The 20,619-nt window shown below is 39.9% G+C and overlaps 2 long non-coding RNA genes across 6 annotated transcripts; both read left to right on the top strand.

The window, feature by feature from the left end:
• The first annotated feature begins 3,626 nt into the window (after positions 1-3,626).
• LOC139435472 (uncharacterized) lies at positions 3,627-7,229 on the top strand. The gene is made up of 3 exons (XR_011644714.1): positions 3,627-3,707; positions 4,061-4,152; positions 6,722-7,229. It is a non-coding gene; the product is annotated as an uncharacterized lncRNA (long non-coding RNA).
• Positions 7,230-11,258: 4,029 nt separating this feature from the next.
• Positions 11,259-14,942, top strand: LOC139435471 (uncharacterized). Of its 5 annotated transcripts, none has more exons than XR_011644712.1 (7): positions 11,259-11,390; positions 12,151-12,302; positions 12,494-12,646; positions 12,936-13,072; positions 13,587-13,686; positions 13,851-13,964; positions 14,128-14,942. It is a non-coding gene; the product is annotated as an uncharacterized lncRNA (long non-coding RNA). The 5 variants fall into 5 exon arrangements; XR_011644713.1 differs by having other exon boundaries at positions 12,151-12,307; XR_011644711.1 differs by having other exon boundaries at positions 12,151-12,349.
• The last annotated feature ends 5,677 nt before the right edge of the window (positions 14,943-20,619 follow it).

Genomic DNA, 20,619 nt, shown 5'->3' with positions numbered 1-20,619 from the left:
CACACACACACACACACACACACACACACACACACACACACACACACACACACACACACACACACACACACACACACACACACACACACACACACACACACACACACAAGGTATTTATATTAAATATTTGCCGGTGTATATATTTCCATTTATTTTAAATATTAACAATATAATAAAATAAATGGAAATAAAATAAATGGAAATTTCATTTATTTTATTATATTGTTAATATTTAAAATAAATTATAAAATTAAAATAAATTTATATTTTATATATAAAAATCGGTCTCATGTTACCACTCTGTAAGCCAAGAGTTGTTAATTTAGCAATGCCTTAGCTTTAAGAACAGGGACACAACTAATGACAATAGCATATGTTGGTATATTATTTAGATATTCACACCTTTATCAGAAGAACCAAACCAACATAAAATGTGCTCACAGACAGGCCAGTTCTGTCTAATTTATCCCAATTATTTTTGACATGAGATCTTCATATCATCCTAGTTTTGTATTTAGTTTCTAGATTTGTAAACAAATCCAGAACCTTTGAAATATGTTATTGAAAAAAGACCAAGAATAATATAAACTGTACCATGTGTCCTTTTGTGTCCTTCTGTAGTCCATTTGTGGTTTGTCTTGTCTCACCCCGGCTGATATATCACAAAATCCACTGTTTAAATTGTTCCCTATATTGCCCCTATGCAATATAGGGAACAATTTAAACATAAACTATCCTATGTGTCCTTGGGTGTTATGAAAGGCGGACCCCCAAAATAAATGTATTATTATTATTAAGAAGAACACATGGCCAGTGTTGGGTGTAACGCGTTACAAAAGTAACGCAGTTACAGTAATATATTACTTTTTGCTGTAACGAAGTAATGTAACGCATTACTAATGAAATGTGGGTAATATATTACCCGTTACAATGCTCAGTAACGCAGTTACAACACATTTTAACCCGAAATTAAATGGTGTTTTGTTTTTTAACAATGTACTAACATAGCGAGACATTCCGACACCAGACACATTGTGCGGGTAGATTAGTAAACCTGGTGTTTACCCTTCAGGCTTCGCGTCGGGATCTTCGGGCAGTTGAATGTTATTCACCCGCTATTCCACAAAGAGAACGGAGCGAAAAATACTAACAACAAATTGTGTCAGCTGCGCGTGACCTGCTCCGCTGCGCGTGCATCATTTCCAAAGTGCTTCCACAGCAGTGACACACATCTGTGGATAATCATTTATACGAAAATGGTTAAAGCAACCATCACTAAACGCCAGCAACACTGCATCTACTGCAGACTGCAGCAACAGGTCAGATGGGAACATCACGTTACCCTCCGCTGTGGACACTAGCTTACTCCCGCCTGACTCGCCGCCCTCAACCCCGGAGCAGCACTCTTCGTTGCCCGAAACTACGCCGCCCCTCTGCGGCCCGCAGGTGCGAGCCAGGATACCACGGCAAAACAGAGCCTGCTCAGGTAAATCTAAACAAGTACCCGCCTGTACAGTGGGGTTAGGTGGTCATTTTGCAGCTCGTGGTATACAAATAGACAAGGGCTAGAATATGTGAAAATAGTGCCATATTCTGCCATGCCTGTAGAAATGTTGGGTCAAAAATAATGCATACAATAGCACAGATGCCTTCACCATGAATGGCTACACAAATATCTCATATCCCAAGTTTATCAACAAGCTAATGTTGCAGCTGAAATGTTCACACAAAGTCAACCTCACATGATGATGTGATCCAGTTTTCAAGCACAGTAAATGTTCTCTTCCCAGAGTATATGATGGGACCAAGGTGATGTTTAGTAGGCTACATGGTTTTAATAATACTTTTGCTTTTCAATGTTTGCCATTTCAAACCATGAGCTGGTTCAAATAATATTTGCCTTGATTTACAATATGTTCTCATTTGTTTTATCAGTACAGTTTTGAAGCTGTTGTGCTTTTCTTTGCCACAGTCCACTTTGGACTATATGAAATATTACAGGATTGCACTTTTAACTCACTTGAAATGTTCTCACTTGCTTGGTTTCAAAACATAACAAATGCCATAATCTGTTCATTGGGGACCATGAATGCTATTTTTCATTGCTGTTGCCGGCCACTATTGCTCATGTAAACCTACTGCTGCTGCGCCCCTGTGACCTCAGAGGCACCCTGAGTCATTTTGTTCTGGAACTGGGCCTGCACACGGCCATATACTAAACACACTACAGAGCCCATTCCGTGTCCTGTTAGTGTTTACTTCCTGTCTGCCTTCTTCTGGTGGTTTATCTGACGTCCAGCACTCCGTCTTTTAACCTCTTTTCCTTCTCTTTCTTGATCCTCCTTAGCAACCTTCATTATAGTCCTTGACAGTGGTCTGTACGACTGTATTAACAACGTGTCACATGTTAAGAATTTACAATCAGAATCGAGTATTCAACTAACCCGTGTTATACAAGTTGTTAGGCCTACACAGTTGTTATGCTATACCACATCGCCCTTCACTGGATGTATAATGAGCTGCACTAAACTACATTTTAGCATTTAAAATACCTAGCCATTCTTTTGCGGTTATTTTGGTGAAAGTAACTAGAAAAGTAACTAAAGTAGTGTAACTCATTACATTTCAGAGACAGTAATTTTGTGATGTAACTTATTACTTTCAAAAGAGAGTAATAAGTAATATGTAATATATTACATTTTGGAAGTAACTTGCCCAACACTGCACATGGCACACCAACAATCAATCACAGTCCAGCCTCAGCTTTGGTATTCTTTCACAACCATGTTATGGGTTTATTAGACTGAGCAAACATAAACATATGTGGGGAACATAGTGCTGCATCTCCTGTCCGGTCAAATTCCTCACTCCTGAAGTGCTCACTGCAGAGCCGTGTCCTGTCACAGGAAACAAAACCGTCCCTTCTTAGGGCGAGTTCCCACTGCCTCCTCCTCTCTTTGGTTTTGGGAAACCTTAAAAACATGAGAAAGGTAGCCAGATATATAAATTATTGTCAACATGTTCCTCCCTTCTTTCCTTTAACATTAAGGGTAGGACAAGAATACACACCGAAATTATCATATTTTTGGTATGTATGCATGTATGTATAGCCTACTTATAAGACAACCACACTAAGAGTAATAAAAAAGGTGTCCAATAGAAACATTAAATAATTGTGTAAAGAAATGGTAACAACATATTCTAAAGAGGCTGGGTCAACAACAATCTTGCAATACTATTATCTCACATAGCCCCACTGATCCTGTGTAGCAGGACTTGTAATGTGCATACATCCACTAAGTAATTAACGATTATCCTAATTGTAGTCATAATATTGTCATATCTTACACGTGAAAGGTGATCCCACGGGTTCTTGTTTCCAGACTGCGGTGATTGGAGCATCCGTAGGCTGCACAAAAGTCCGGCATAGTCAGGTACTTCTGTAAACACAAAGCCAGCAAATTCCTGTATCATAATGCAAGATGTTTTTAACAAGCCAAACCACTTGGAAGAAATCATGTGTAACTTAAGTTGTGTTGAAAGAAAGAGCAGTTCTGCCTCTCCCACTGGTGTAAAGTTGCTGACAACTACCATAGATATATATAAACACTAGATGGCTCATGGGAGATTTTCCAGCGTAGCTGACTGGCCGCCATCTTGCTACAGTCAACAGTTACTCTGATTCGCGTTATGGTAGCTGTTGTCAGGTGAGTGATCTGCACAAAAATACTCTTAACTCACTGAAATCTTGACTGATTTACAAACGGTTTGGTTTATTATAAACATGATTAGCATGGCTATGATACAGGATGCTTGGACATGTTGAAATTGCAGCTTTTCTTTGTGTATGTGGTTGTATTTATTAGCTGGCTAATAACAAGAGGCTGTCAGTGAGACCTAGTATTACAAAGTTCACCCAGCAACTTTACACCAGTGGGAGAGGCAGAACTGCTCTTTCTTTCAACACAACTTAAGTTACACATGATTTCTTCCAAGTGGTTTGGCTTGTTAAAAACATCTTGCATTATGATACAGGAATTTGCTGGCTTTGTGTTTACAGAAGTACCTGACTATGCCGGACTTTTGTGCAGCCTACGGATGCTCTAATCACCGCTGTCTGCAAACAAGAACCCGTGGGATCACCTTTCACGTGTAAGATATGACAATATTATGACTAAAATTAGGATAATCGTTAATTACTTAGTGGATGTATGCACATTACAAGTCCTGCTACACAGGATCAGTGGGGCTATGTGAGATAATAGTATTGCAAGATTGTTGTTGACCCAGCCTCTTTAGAATATGTTGTTACCATTTCTTTACACAATTATTTAAAGGAATGGTCCACTCATTAGATAATTAATCAAAACTTCAGTATTTAGTGAAACGTTATGTTTAAACCATACCCTGAAGAAATCAGCGATATTCCCCGGTAAATAATGATTTTATAGCTCTTTTTTATCAAGACCTGTATATTCCGTCTGGCCGCCGCCATGTTTGCCATTTTCAGTAGTCACGTGATGGTCGTGACGTCATCCATGCGTTCACTTTGTCAACACACGGAAACATGGTGGGGTATTTCAGTTCGGACTCGTCAGCAGAGGAACAAGTTTTGACCAATGTGAAGAGATTGGATGGGGGAATTCATCCATACATATCAGTATGACAATACGACACCCTCTGTCCTTAGACCCTCACATCGTACAAGGAAAAACTTCCGAAGAAAACCCACAGTTTAAAGGGAACATGGGAGAAACCTCAGGGAGAGCAACAGAGGAGGGATCCCTCTCCCAGGACGGACAGACGTGCAATAGATGCCGTGTGTAAATTGAAAAGATAATACATACATTTGCAACATAGGTAGTCCAAATGTTTGGAAATGCATGTGTGTATAATGGGAAGATGATATAAGATACTATATGTATGCATGTAGCAGGGTTTCCGCTAGGATTTTTTCTCGCCGGTCAAATGTCCGGGCAGAATTTATTTTACCGGACTAATTTGAAACTTACCGGTCATATTTCAATAATAATAATAGTTGTGTAGCAGAGTTTCCGTTAGCAGGTAATTACCGGACTATGAGCAGATATGCTTCAGTTTAAAACTCAGTTCACGGGCTCATTTTTATATTGCTTCAGTTTATAATCGTAACAGATCGAAAAATTCAGATTCATTTTTCAATAAATGATTCCACAAACAACAAACAACATAATTATTACATTCAAACAAACTACTTGTAGTAGATAACGTACATTATTCAGAAGTTTACATCAACTTTGAATAATAACACGGGAGAAACGGATCCTCTCCCTCCCTCTCTCTCTCCTGACAGCACGTCAGTTTCTCCTGCAGCTCGCTAAACAGAGGGCGGGGCTTCAGGTGATCCTGCAGAGCTGCGTGTCTCGGTCAGACTCAGCAGCTGATCTGATCTCTCTCTCTCGTCCGGTTACACTTCACTTGCGTTTATGTCCATATCGATCAGATCCAGCTCTCCTGATCGGCCTTTATAGAGAGCACCGATCAAACTATTCAGAGTGAATATCGGCCGATAATGACCGGCGGCCGATCGATCGCAGCCTCTCTAATTATTACCAGACATTTTGACCGTCAGGTTTTGAATTTACCGGTTTTTTATAAATTTTACCAGCTAAAAACCGGTAATTACCGGCTAACGGAAACCCTGGCATGTAGTACCACCCTTGCTAGCGATTCCCTCTCTAGTTTAGCATACTCAGCTTCGTTGTCCCTGGCCATAGAATCACGATTTTATGGGGCCGGAAAAACTGGGGGGAAATACACACTAGCCGGTACTACGCTATATGGAAAGGCCACCAAAAACTGTCCTGGCCTGGACGTTAAAACGGGGCTAGCCGCTGCAATGGAAATGCGCTATAACATACCTTATTCTTACTCCGAGCACTACTTCTGCTCCTCCGTCGCTTCACACTTGCAGAGGGCGATTTCTCTAATGGCCGAACTGGTGTCCTGGTCGGTGATGACACCAGAAAGACCGATGGTACTGCATCTCCATTGAGTAATGGTTGTTCTTTAAATCCCATGTTATGTTTGATCATACTCTCAGAGTAGTCGTCCGGAAATGTGAAATGTTCGCTGCATACATGAGCCTGTAAATCTCTCGGTTCAGGCCGGCCACATTTCGCTAGCCACTGCCTCCGAATGTACTTCTTATGCTTACCTTTTGGCAACAGATGGAACCGAGCATTCCGTGGATTGTTCCTATCCGAATTATGGCAATATTTCGCGATACAGTGAGGCATATTTGAATAGAGAAACTACAGTAAATAACATGGAGATCAACGTGTCTTCGAAAACCAAACGCATGGATTACGTCACGTCCGGGAAATGGCGGCGCCCACAGTGTTGATGTTATTTCGGTATATAATCAGTTTAAAATCACTGATAATGTCATCGGATTAAAAAAAAAAAAGAGAGACTGGCAGAGACTGGTCTGTTTTATCGGATGATAATTTTTTAAAAATGAGTGTCATGAGCATACCATTCCTTTAATGTTTCTATTGGACACCTTTTTTATTACTCTGAGTGTGGTTGTCTTATAAGTAGGCTATACATACATGCATACATACCAAAAATATGATAATTTCGGTGTGTATTTTTGTCCTACCCTTAATGTTAAAGGAAAGAAGGGAGGAACATGTTGACAATAATTTATATATCTGGCTACCTTTCTCATGTTTTTAAGGTTTCCCAAAACCAAAGAGAGGAGGAGGCAGTGGGAACTCGCCCAAAGAAGGGACGGTTTTGTTTCCTGTGACAGGACACTGCTCTGCAGTGAGCACTTCAGGAGTGAGGAATTTGACCGGACAGGAGACGCAGCACTATGTTCCCCACATATGTTTATGTTTGCTCAGTCTAATAAACCCATAACATGGTTGTGAAAGAATACCAAAGCTGAGGCTGGACGGTGATTGATTGTTGGTGTGCCATGTGTTCTTCTTAATAATAATAATACATTTATTTTGGGGGGCCGCCTTTCATAACACCCAAGGACACATAGGATAGTTTATGTTTAAATTGTTTGTTGTTGGATTTTGTGATATATCAGCCGGGGTGAGACAAGACAAACCACAAATGGACTACAGAAGGACACAAAAGGACACATGGTACAGTTTATATTATTCTTGGTCTTTTTTCAATAACATATTTCAAAGGTTCTGGATTTGTTTACAAATCTAGAAACTAAATACAAAACTAGGATGATATGAAGATCTCATGTCAAAAATAATTGTGATAAATTAGACAGAACTGGCCTGTCTGTGAGCACATTTTATGTTGGTTTGGTTCTTCTGATAAAGGTGTGAATATCTAAATAATATACCAACATATGCTATTGTCATTAGTTGTGTCCCTGTTCTTAAAGCTAAGGCATTGCTAAATTAACAACTCTTGGCTTACAGAGTGGTAACATGAGACCGATTTTTATATATAAAATATAAATGTATTTTAATTTTATAATTTATTTTAAATATTAACAATATAATAAAATAAATGGAAATATATACACCGGCAAATATTTAATATAAATACCTTGTGTGTGTGTGTGTGTATAGCTATTGCTTTATCTGATTAATGTTATTTTCATATGAAAGTCCATGATTATAAGTATGCAGTATCATAACTACATCTTTGATGTTTATAAAAAACCAAACCGTTTGAAAATTGGTTGAAAATTGAGCAAGCTATGGTTATTTAAATAGTAAACCATAATGTTATGAATGAGAGAACTGCCCTGCCCGCGCTGCTGGCCAATGGAGACCGACGTTGCCACTTGGCCGCCATCTTGCTACAGGCAGTGCTCTCATTCATAACATTATGGTTTACTATTTAAATAACCATAGCTTGCTCAATTTTCAACCGATTTTCAAACGGTTTGGTTTTTTATAAACATCAAAGATGTAGTTATGATACTGCAAACTTATAATCATGGACTTTCATATGAAAATAACATTAATCAGATAAAGCAATAGCTATACACACACAAGGTATTTATATTAAATATTTGCCGGTGTATATATTTCCATTTATTTTATTATATTGTCAATATTTAAAATAAATTATAAAATTAAAATACATTTATATTTTATATATAAAAATCGGTCTCATGTTACCACTCTGTAAACCAAGAGTTGTTAATTGAGCAATGCCTTAGCTCGAAGAACAGGGACACAACTAATGACAATAGCATATGTTGGTATATTATTTAGATATTCACACCTTTATCAGGAGAACCAAACCAACATAAAATGTGCTCACAGACAGGCCAGTTCTGTCTAATTTATCCCAATTATTTTTGACATGAGATCTTCATATCATCCTAGTTTTGTATTTAGTTTCTAGATTTGTAAACAAATCCAGAACCTTTGAAATATGTTATTGAAAAAAGACCAAGAATAATATAAACTGTACCATATGTCCTTCTGTAGTCCATTTGTGGTTTGTCTTGACTCACCCCGGCTGATATATCACAAAATCCACTGTTTAAATGGTTCCCTATATTGCCCCTATGCCCTGTAAGGTGTCCTTGGGTGTTATGAAAGGCGGCCCCCCAACATAAATGTATTATTATTATTAAGAAGAACAACTTGGTGTGGTGTGGAGGGGATGTAGGAAGCAGGAGCAGGTGGGGAGAGATGGGGCTTCAAGGTTCAAGGTTATTTGTTTTAAATGTGTCTTGCACACAATAAAATAAAATACAGTATACCACAAAACCAATAAGACATGTGACACATGGCACACTAACAATCAATCATCGTCCAGCCTCAGCTTTGGTATTCTTTCACAACCATGTTATGGGTTTATTAGACTGAGCAAACATAAACATATGTGGTGATCCCACGGGTTCTTGTTTGCAGACAGCGGCGATTGGAGCATCCGTAGGCTGCACAAAAGTCCGGCATAGTCAGGTACTTCTGTAAACACAAAGCCAGCAAATTCCTGTATCATAATGCAAGATGTTTTTAACAAGCCAAACCACTTGGAAGAAATCATGTGTAACTTAAGTTATGTTGAAAAGAAAGAGCAGTTCTGCCTCTCCCACTGGTGTAAAGTTGCTGGGTGAACTTTGTAATACTAGGTCTCACTGACAGCCTCTTGTTATTAGCCAGCTAATAAATACAACCACATACACAAAGAAAAGCTGCAATTTCAACATGTCCAAGCATCCTGTATCATAGCCATGCTAATAATGTTTATAATAAACCAAACCGTTTGTAAATCAGTCAAGATTTCAGCGAGTTAAGAGTATTTTTGTGCAGATCACTCACCTTACAACAGCTACCATAACGCGAATCAGAGTAACTGTTGACTGTAGCAAGATGGCGGCCAGTCAGCTACGCTGGAAAATCTCCCATGAGCCATCTAGTGTTTATATATATATCTATGGTTACGACCAGAGCTATTTAATAGAAGAGTTACGACACCGGAAGTCCAAAAACGGTTATCGTCACGTGGTTCATGTAGACGAGGGATCGTTCCCCGGAAGTTCATGGCGGGCAATGTGAATGCATTGATAACAGGAGATAGAACTACGATTTTTGGTAATTATTAGTGAATAAAGGTTTTGATTTGCAATATTTATACAACAAATCGATATGTGTATGTATTTACATCAATATGTTTTCAAAAATAAAATCGAATTTGCTAATATTAAGTGATAATATTAGGATTAGTGTGAACAACTAGTTTACATGTTACTAACAGTGCCTTGGTTAAAGAGCCTGTTGCTGTTTATTTATAGCTTTGAATTCTTTCAAACCAATAGTATCTTCTTAAACTTGTATGGTAGTCAGGAGGATCACTTTCTAATGTTTATTGATACATTTAGAGGGAGGGGATCTAAAGTAATGCTTTAAAATTCAGATTGGATTCATTTCTACCATTTTCTTAAATTCATGGTAGTTTCAGTAATCCCCTGGTAATTGAGGACACAAGTTATCTAAATGACTAATGTCGTCTTTATGGCTTTCAGAAAGGACAGGAGACCGACAGGATATGATGATGATGTTAAATGTGTTGCTTTAGGAACATCCATTGCAAATACATGGAATTCAATAAACATAGAAGAGCATATCATGCAGTTTGTCGGTGCCTTTTCCTCCGTGTTGTCCTGGTTTGCTGTGCTGCCTCCTAGTCGCCACCATGGTTTGCTGTGCTGCCTGGGGATGCTCAAATCGCTCAGAGAAAGGAGTACGAATGTACGGCTTCCCCACTGACACAGAGCGGAGGAAAAAATGGCTGGCTCAAGTCAGCAGGAGCAATTTCACGACCAACAGCAACAAAATATGTGATTTATATACAAACACTGCATTTGCACTTTTTCACAAAACGAAAACCACACCATTGGGAGAGCTTAATGTTTTGTTTAATACAAAAAAACAGGGAAAGGCTTGAAAAACACTGAGAGTTGAGACTCAGGGTGCAGGGTGAGGGTCTCAGTGCAGGTATTCAGGCTCCATTGAATCCCCCTCTGGTTCTTGTGCTGAGAGAGGGAGCAACAGACAGGAGAAAGGGTTATACACACCTATATAGCACACCTATTGCCTTGGGGAGATAAGGTGTTTACTTATATAAAACAGTAGTATTAAACTTACCTTGTGTTTTCACTCTCACTTAAGTCCCTCTCCCTTTGCCATCAATCCAGAATCAGCTGGGCTGCAACATTATACAGACAGGTAATAATCAACAGAATCACAAGGACACAATATGGCTCTGCTAAAAACACTCACTCTTACACGCACCAAAGTTATATTTATCTAATATTTAACTCCCTCCACCCCCGCATACAATCCCGTTTAGAAGCCCCTCTTCTCTAATTCAACATGTTGGACGAAATGACATAGAGAGAACGGAATTTACAATTAAAAGGCTGTTCAACGTGTGTTGCTAACTTGCTTCGGTATGCTAGCTTAATCTGTTATCTGTAAACGTTCCCTAAATCTACTAATTTAGGGATAATCCACTGACATCCTTTAATACACATGTTCATTTGAATCAGATGTACTGATAATATCCGCAATATACATCTTTAAACTTCTTCTTACCTTTAAAAGTCCGTCACGAACGGTGTATTATGCTGCAACTCCACAGCTCTGCCAGCCTTGGCGCTAACTTCCGGGGAACGATTGAGAGGCTCCACGATCCGCCATTGCTGTAAAAAAGTGGTCCATTGGAGTGAACGGAGATGTCGTAACTCTTCTATTAAATGGCTCTGGTTACGACACTCCCATAGACCTCCGTTGTAAAAAATGGCGGCGCCTACTTCCGGGGTATGGACATCGAAATAGTTCAACATATTGTCATTTGGGCGTTGGACCTCATTCACTTACATTACGGCGCGTCGATTAGTTCCAGAGGTAAGTTGCTGAAATATCGAACTCTTTTGAATTGTCAACTGTCTATATTGTATCAGAGGCCCTTTATGATGCTTATACTGGTCTTCATTTGTATATGCACAGCGTAATTATCTATATTTTATCTTGGTTATTACAACCCATTTTGCTAGCATTGCCTGCTAGTTAGCTAGCGCGACTTCGTCAGCTTTGATTTGAAGGTAAGATTTCAGTAATGAATCGCTAGCAGCTTATATATCAATGATGCTGGGTAACTAACAAGCAGGATTTAGATTGATTATGTGTTTTTATTGTTATTTTGGTTTTTATCTGCTGAACCTGACCGTGTCAGCCATCCTTAGTCGGCTTTTTCTGTATGATATGACTTAACTGCTAGCACTAGTAGAAATGAGGTGGCGTTTGTGATAAATATTTCATTGCATTTTGGGATATACTAACATTTCATTATGTGACATGTTGACTGTACTTAGTTTTTTTTGTACTGTTCCGTGTTAACTTATCTGTACTGTACAACTAGCCTAGCGCTACTTTTTAATGCTTGATGGCATGCTAGGATAGATTCCTTTGTATTGTAATATACACACTAATTTAATGATTGTTCTTCAAAGGTATTATTCAGTCTTAAAAATATAATAGCCTACTGAATAGGCTACTCTACAGCAGTGAATGAAGGATGAGCCTAAAACATGGTCATGCATCCAAAATGTTTATTTTTAACAAAATAAACACTTTAAAATAATAATTAGCACTTTTTTTTATTCAGCCTCATATGTCAGCCTCATATGGCTGTTGCTGCTGCTGCTGCTGCTGCTGGAGGAGGGGGCTGCTGCTGGAGGAGGGTGCTGCTGCTGAAGGAAGAGGAGGCTGCTGATGGAGGACCGGGAATGGAGATGCCAAGTACATCGATGGCAACGAGTAAGGTGTTTGGCAGTGGCCTAGATGTTATGACCTTCGGTGCAGAGGTCTGTTGGGTCTTCTTTGCCTTCTTACTCTGACTCTTGCTGCCAAGATACCCTTTATGTTTATCCTTCCTCTCAGCCCTGATGCACTTTGATGCAATCCTTAACCTCAGCCTGATGTATGTTGAGAGGATTTTTTTTCTTCAGGTCATGGCATGAGGGCAGGTTGCTGTCCAGCAACATGGCTTCTTGTTCCAGCTGTGACACTGCATTTGAGGACTCCATGAGGGAATCGCTCATCCTCACACGGAACAGCTGCTCCACGTTCTGAACAAGGGTGAAAACCTCATCTGATGGACGGTAAAGTGCACCCCTTTTAAATTATTTTAATACCAGCAGACCAGCTCTCTCATTTATATCCTGTAGTGCCACAACAGAACCTTAGTTGTATTGCTTTTTTCACGGTGTCTTTCCCCCACCGTATCCCACCTTTTTTTGATTGCCCAAGTGCTCTAATTTGGTCTGTGTTGAAGATTTTTTGAAACTTTAGATTAATCAAATTGTGTTTTTTTTTTAATGCCGAATGAATCCTCTTCTGGTTTACCAGAGCCCTCTCGGCTCTCTTTCTTAGTAATCTCTCCCTTCTCAGTTGCCTCATTAGATCCTCCACGTGAGCCCGGTCACAACTGGCCCTTGGCAGTCTGGTCCCTGGAGCACCTGACCCTGGCAAACTGGCCTCTTCATAGCTGACCCCTGACTGACTGGCTCCTGGCACACTGATCTCTGGTAAGGTGGCCTCTTGATTGTCGGCCCCTGACATACTGGCCCCTGGCAGTCTGCTGACATCTGTCTCACTCTCTCTGTCTGTGATGTCCCTTTCATTCCCTTGGAACTCCACCTCAATATCTCCCTGAATCTCTGTAACAATAACAAGGCAATTGCTGTTATATGTGTATGCTGCCTTTACATGTGCACCTATTGTCATTTAAGGGTACACTATACTCCTATAGTGACATTCATCTAAGTTCGCCTATTGGCAATGTTACAGTATGAAGAAATCTGTAGATGATGTACATGTGGTATATGAATCTTCAGAGAATCCCTGAACCCTGGTATTTTTGAAGCTGTATAATCTGAAAGTTGCATTAGGAGTGTAGTCTATCCTTGAATTATATAACATGGGAAACATTGTTAGCTTCATATATCATACCAATGTTTGATGTGCAGTAATAGGTGTGGTCATTATTCCTGACAGCTGGAGGCATACTCCTTGACGTGAATTTTCTCCTTTTCGGTTTAGGCCGATGTATAAATACTGTTGGAACAGCATCTGGCCTCAACCTCAAATTTCCTCCTGATTTGTTGCCAATATATTGGTCGTCTTCAAAGTGTACCTGTGGGTAGGTAGGTTTGATCAGTTTCCCCTGCACACTTCAAATGTCATTGAAGAGTCATAATTCTCTACACTTGGAAATATGATGCCCTTTAAAATGTTAATAAGTCATGTCACCTCTGTGAACATTACTTACATGACAGAGTTTTCTGCTGTTGTTGTCCTCTTCAGACACAGGTTTTGTCTGTTGACCATTGCCATCCATCTCTTCCTTCGCTCTACGTCCTTAGGGAAGCCATACATCCGGAACCCCTTCTCGGATCGATTAGAGCACCCAAATGCTATGTATGACAACTGATCTATTAAAATGCAATATAAACGAAAGTGCCATAATATTTATTGTGCAAACATTTTAACATGAATATTGCTATGTCCTCTGTTCAGTCTGCTCCCAACTGTATTCTCTCCCATTATTCACCACTGTTCCTATTCTTGCTCTGCTTTTTAGGGCCCAGGAAACAGATGAAGAGGATGTCCCTTTCACAAAGGAACCTTCTTGTTTTTTTCAAAATGATTAGGCCCCTGGATGCCCTAGACTAGAGTTCTGTATTGCTTTTTTGTAAATAGTTGCTTTTTTGTAAATAGTTGTTTGTAAATATTTGTAAAATGCCCCCACCCACAATTGTTGTTCGCACAATTATGCTTGTGCGAACAACAATTGTGGGTGGGTGCTTATTGTGCTGCAGACGTTGAAGGACCTGAGTCTCCTGAGGAAAGACAGGTGAAAGGTGAGGAGAGGTCATCGCTTGGAAGGTTTTATATCCTGTGGTGTCTCAACAGAACTTAATATGAATTGCTTTATTGTCTCGTCGCTGGATCACCTCCCCCTGGCAAAGTGGCCTCGTCATTTTAATTTGTATTGTTGACAAACCTGTTTGTGTTGCTCTGTTGAACCATGGTTCAACAGGAGCTTCTGTAAATAGTTTTGTAAATAGTTTGAATATTTATCATAGTAATCATTTTCAGTCTCCCACTCTCTCAATTTAATTTATCGTTTCTTTGCCCCACCATATATTTTGTTGTCCAAGGGCACTAATTTGGTCTGTGTTGAAGATTGTTTTACACTTTAGATTAATCAAAATTGTGTTTTTTGGCTGAATTAATCTTTTCTGTTGAACCCTAACCCTCTTTGTTCTCATTCTCATTCATTTGACTTTGTTTTGTTCTAACACACATCACTTTTTCCATACACTGTTCTTAATAAGTAATAGGCTACCAAGCTTTCCGTTTTCACCCTGCCTCTCCAAATGCAAAACTGTCAATAAAAAGTATGCAATTACAGCTGAAAAAGTACTTGGGTGTGTGTGTTTTTTTAATATATATATTTACCATTCAATAACGCAATCGCTGCTGTCTGTCTGTCTCATATAAGAACATGACAGCGCAGCGCAACTATACTACGGACGTGACTGCCCTGACAGTGACACAGGCATAGCCTGCTTGTGCTACCACACTTTCCCCTCAAAATATCGTTAAATAACGAAACTTGTAAATATTGCCAATCCATACAAAGTGTAACCACATCATGTAAATATGAAAGCAATCTTTAAAAAATAACAGCGTTGGTTTAATCTATGACTATTTTGACCATGTTTGTGCTGTTTTTGCCATAGAGAAGCATTGCCACGGAAGTGCGTTTTGAACTATCCCGGCATACATAAACCACGTGACCGGCTGGCGGCGACATCAAAGTGTGTCGTAACTCTTATCTCTCTATGGCTCTGGTTTCGCGGTACTCGAGTAAAGTACCGGAGAATGAAACCTAACGTTGACTCTTGTCAAAATGATTCCCTTTTATCCATGGGAGCCTGCCTGCAGACCTCCACTCTCAGGACAGTTCCGGTGTAGGTACCAGATGTGTTCGGGGTCATAGATATATATAAACACTAGATGACTCACCCGCGCTGCTGGCCAATGGAGACCGACGTTGCCACTTGGCCGCCATCTTGCTACAGGGAGTTCTCTCATTCATAACATTATGGTTTACTATTTAAATAACCATAGCTTGCTCAATTTTCAACCAATTTTCAAACGGTTTGGTTTTTTATAAACATCAAAGATGTAGTTATGATACTGCATACTTATAATCATGGACTTTCATATGAAAATAACATTAATCAGATAAAGCAATAGCTATACACACACACACAAGGTATTTATATTAAATATTTTCCGGTGTATATATTTCCATTTATTTTATTATATTGTCTATATTTAAAATAAATTATAAAATTAAAATACATTTATATTTTATATATACAAATCGGTCTCATGTTACCACTCTGTAAGCCAAGAGTTGTTAATTTAGCAATGCCTTAGCTTTAAGAACAGGGACACAACTAATGACAATAGCATATGTTGGTATATTATTTAGATATTCACACCTTTATCAGAAGAACCAAACCAACATAAAATGTGCTCACAGACAGGCCAGTTCTGTCTAATTTATCACAATTATTTTTGACATGAGATCTTCATATCATCCTAGTTTTGTATTTAGTTTCTAGATTTGTAAACATCCAGAACCTTTGAAATATGTTATTGAAAAAAGACCAAGAATAATATAAACTGTACCACGTGTCCTTCTGTAGTCCATTTGTGGTTTGTCTTGTCTCACCCCGGCTGATATATCACAAAATCCACTGTTTAAATTGTTCCCTATATTGCCCCTATGCAATATAGGGAACAATTTAAACATAAACTATCCTATGTGTCCTTGGGTGTTATGAAAGGTGCCCCCCCAAAATAAATGTATTATTATTATTAAGAAGAACAACTTGGTGTGGTGTGGAGGGGATGTAGGAAGCAGGAGCAGGTGGGGAGAGATGGGACTTCAAGGTTATTTGTTTTAAATGTGTCTTAGAGATAAGGACCAGCTGCACACAATAAAATACAGTATAACACAAAACCAATAAGACACACGGTGACACATGGCACACCAACAATCAATCATCGTCCAGCCTCAGCTTTGGTATTCTTTCACAACCATGTTATGGGTTTATTAGACTAAGCAAACATAAACATGTGGGGAACATAGTGCTGCGTCTCATGGAACATGAAGATTTAATAAATACATAGTAGGTGGCGATATATGCTCCTAGTGGTAGCGATTCGCCATTAATATATAAATATCAAAATATACAAATATATAAATAATAGTAATATGGAAATTAATATCCTTCTTCTAATATCCCTTCTTGTGCACAGCGTCAGTGTTGATCCTCTAGTTCAGCCCATTGTCTAAGGCTGCGGCCCCACGAGGACGAATTCGGTCGTTTGCGTTACTGTTTAGTGTCATATAGACCGTTCGGCCACACGAGGACGACCGAATATGGCACTAAACGACTGAGGAAACGACAACGGGTCCCAAGGTGGATAGAAATGCATACGCCACTCTCTGGGGGGTCAAACAGCTCCGTGTGTGCGCCCTATACGGACATTTTCAGATCACTGATAGTGATTGCGCAATAGCCCCGCCTCTCCCCACCTCTTCTGCTCACCTCCGCTTACCCCGCGCCAGTGCTGAAGTGTTTCGCCACCAACAACAACAACAATGGCGGATCGCAGAGTTGCTATCGTGCTCCGGACGCTATTGACCATGCTACAGTTGTTTGTGCAACATCTACAGCAATAATGATGAGGCAATAGCCCCGCCTCTCCCCACCTCTGCTGCTCACCCCCACGTCAAAGTAAACTGCACCCTGAATTCAGATTATTTATCTTTCTCTCGCGAGTGAAGTCTAATCTGACAGGACGGAGACACGCAGCTCTGCTCACCTGCAGCTCCTCCCTCTGCAGCAAAACACACACTTCAAGTCAGATCATCACCCTTAGCTATTTTAATTACCTCTCAAACTCCCTAAACTAGTTATAAATATGTTTATTTTTACAGTCGGCCGGGTCACTGATTACTGGATGAGCTGCTGCATGAGACAGACACTGGCGCTGTCCGAAGAGAGGGAGGAAAAAGAGGCTCCGTGTATTTTATCATTATATTATATAGAGTCGTTATTCATTTGTTTTAAAGCTCAATAAATAACAAAGAAGACCTTTGACCGGCACTTTTATAATTTTGTCCGGAAGATTTCAACTTTAATACACGCTGACTGGCGAAAAACTCTGCCCGGTTCCCTCGGCCCCCACCGCGGAGAATAAACAGAAGGGCAACCATGACAACCTTCTTCTTCGCTGCTTTTGTGGAGGAAGTTACAGCGCCACCTACAGGCTCCTGCATATGTACTGCAGCTTCTCCAGCGGTTGGAGCTAAACGGAGCGGTCTCGTGTGGGCAGACACTATCCGGATAATTATTGCATGTGGACGGAAGCCGTTTGCGATTGCGTTTGCGTTAATCCTATGCGTTTAGCCGTTTTCGTCCTCGTGGGGCCGCAGCCTAAGTGCACTCCCAGGTATTTGTAGTCCTCCACAACAGCCACATCCTCTCCCAGAATGCACAGGGGTAGAGGAGACGTCCTCACCCTCCTGAAATCAATGACCATCTCTCTGGTCTTGGCCACATTCAGAATACTCACAACATTAGGCTGAGGTTCATCTTCCGCTCTTCTTGAAGTGGTTGTGCTTCTTGTTGCTTCCGGCTAAAATAAACATTAAAGACATGTTGAGTGTTTAAAATGTGCTGTAATACACAACACATTATTTATTCCTAAACTTGCAGAAAGAAAAACTAAAGTGTGACATTTAATCACATATTTATATATCAATCTTATACACCTTGAATTGTTGTTGGCCAATGATACACATACCCTTTAAAGATGAGCTGGGAAGTTGAATATTGTTGGCACAACACCATGTCCGGTCAAATTCCTCACTCCTGAAGTGCTCACTGCAGAGCAGTGTCCTGTCACAGGAAACAAAACCGTCCCTTCTTAGGGCGAGTTCCCACTGCCTCCTCCTCTATTTGGTTTTGGGAAACCTTAAAAACATGAGAAAGGTAGCCAGATATATAAATTATTGTCAACATGTTCCTCCCTTCTTTCCTTTAACATTAAGGGTAGGACAAAAATACACACCGAAATTATCATATTTTGGTATGTATGTATAGCCTACTTTAAGAATAAGACAACCACACTAAGAGTAATAAAAAAGGTGTCCAATAGAAACATTAAATAATTGTGTAAAGAAATGGTAACAACATATTCTAAAGAGGCTGGGTCAACAACAATCTTGCAATACTATTATCTCACATAGCCCCACTGATCCTGTGTAGCAGGACTTGTAATGTACATACATCCACTAAGTAATTAACGATTATCCTAATTTTAGTCATAATATTGTCATATCTTACACGTGAAAGGTGATCCCACGGGTTCTTGTTTCCAGACTGCGGTGATTAGAGCATCCGTAGGCTGCACAAAAGTCCGGCATAGTCAGGTACTTCTGTAAACACAAAGCCAGCAAATTCCTGTATCATAATGCAAGATGTTTTTAACAAGCCAAACCACTATTTTTGTGCAGATCACTCACCTTACAATAGCTACCATAACGCGAATCAGAGTAATTGTTAACTGTAGCAAGATGGCGGCCGGTCAGCTACGCTGGAAAATCTCCCATGAACCATCTAGTGTTTATATATATCTATGTTCGGGGTACCAGATGTGTTCGGGTGTATTTCCGTCGCATCCGTCATCCGTCATATTTTACGGCAACTCAAGAGGGCCATGATGGTCAAATTCCGAACATTTAAACATAGCCGACACTTCATTCTTTACTTTGTCCGTTATTATATGTAGAAGATTATACTTTTTCTCCGTCATGTTGTTTCCATAGCAACAACTTCAAACAGGCATAGCCTACACTTCATTCTTTACTTTGTTCGTTATTATATGTAGAAGATATACATTTTTTCTCCGTCATGTTGTTTCCATAGCAACAACTTCAAACAACAACAACTAACCGCTAGCCGCAAAGCTAGCATCACAGCCACTGCTCCGTTTTTAGAGACTTTGCACACGTTTTTCACAAACATTTTCACACGCTAGGAGTACTTCCATTCGCTTCGTCTTGATCTGTAGATGTGATTTGATGTGTCGTGTGTCCCCCAACTCCTCTCCAAAGTTCAGATATTTAATAAAATACTCAGGGGAGTTTCCTGAATTTTCATGCCCAAAGCCAAGCACTAGGCCCTGGGTAAATTAAGAGGCTGATCTCGGGCACTTTTGTCCACTTTCCCTGGTGGTAGAAACTCAAGCCAGACATCCCTGGAATCGTCTTAGAGAGTAGATGATCAGTGGGGCCTTGTTTTTACTGAATGATTTGTTTTTTTATGGGGAATTCAAATATGAGCTTATTTTTAGGATTTTCGGAGACTTTGCACACGTTTTCACAAACATTTTCACGCTAGGAGTATGGGAGTACTTCCATTCGCTTTGTCTTGATCTGTAGATGTGATTTAATGTGTCGTGTGTCTCCCAACTCCTCTCCAAAGTTCAGATACTATATAAAAATACTAAAAGGTAAATAAAACATGAAACATAATGACAAAATAACAACCTGAAAGATATGTATTCTATCTACACATTTCGTAATTATCTAATCTAGTGGCCTTATAAAAGTGTTGGCTAAAGTAACGCAGAATATATATATTTTTTAATTGTAAATAATTAGAAACATTATTTATGTGCACAAGTACATGGGACCCCACCATAGCACCCCACACATAACAAGCTGTCCCGAGTTCCTCCGGCTGCAGTTCCGCAGACGGCCGGTATGTGGCAGCAGAGCGCTGGGAGCAGAGGGAGGTGAGTAGACGGATATGACGGATGCAACGGAAATACACCCGAACATATCTGGTATCCCGAACACATCTGGTACTGACAGGTGCAGACCTCCACTCTCAGGACACCTCCACTGTCAGTACAGGAAGTGACGATTCTGACGCGTTTTTTTCCCGCCCACCGAAGGACTCGTTTGATGGAAGTTTTC

The sequence above is a fragment of the Pseudochaenichthys georgianus genome, chromosome 16, assembly GCF_902827115.2.
Source record: "Pseudochaenichthys georgianus chromosome 16, fPseGeo1.2, whole genome shotgun sequence".
Lineage (NCBI taxonomy): Eukaryota > Metazoa > Chordata > Actinopteri > Perciformes > Channichthyidae > Pseudochaenichthys > Pseudochaenichthys georgianus.
Note: the sequence above shows the minus strand (reverse complement) of the source record. Positions and strands in the feature narration are given on the sequence as shown.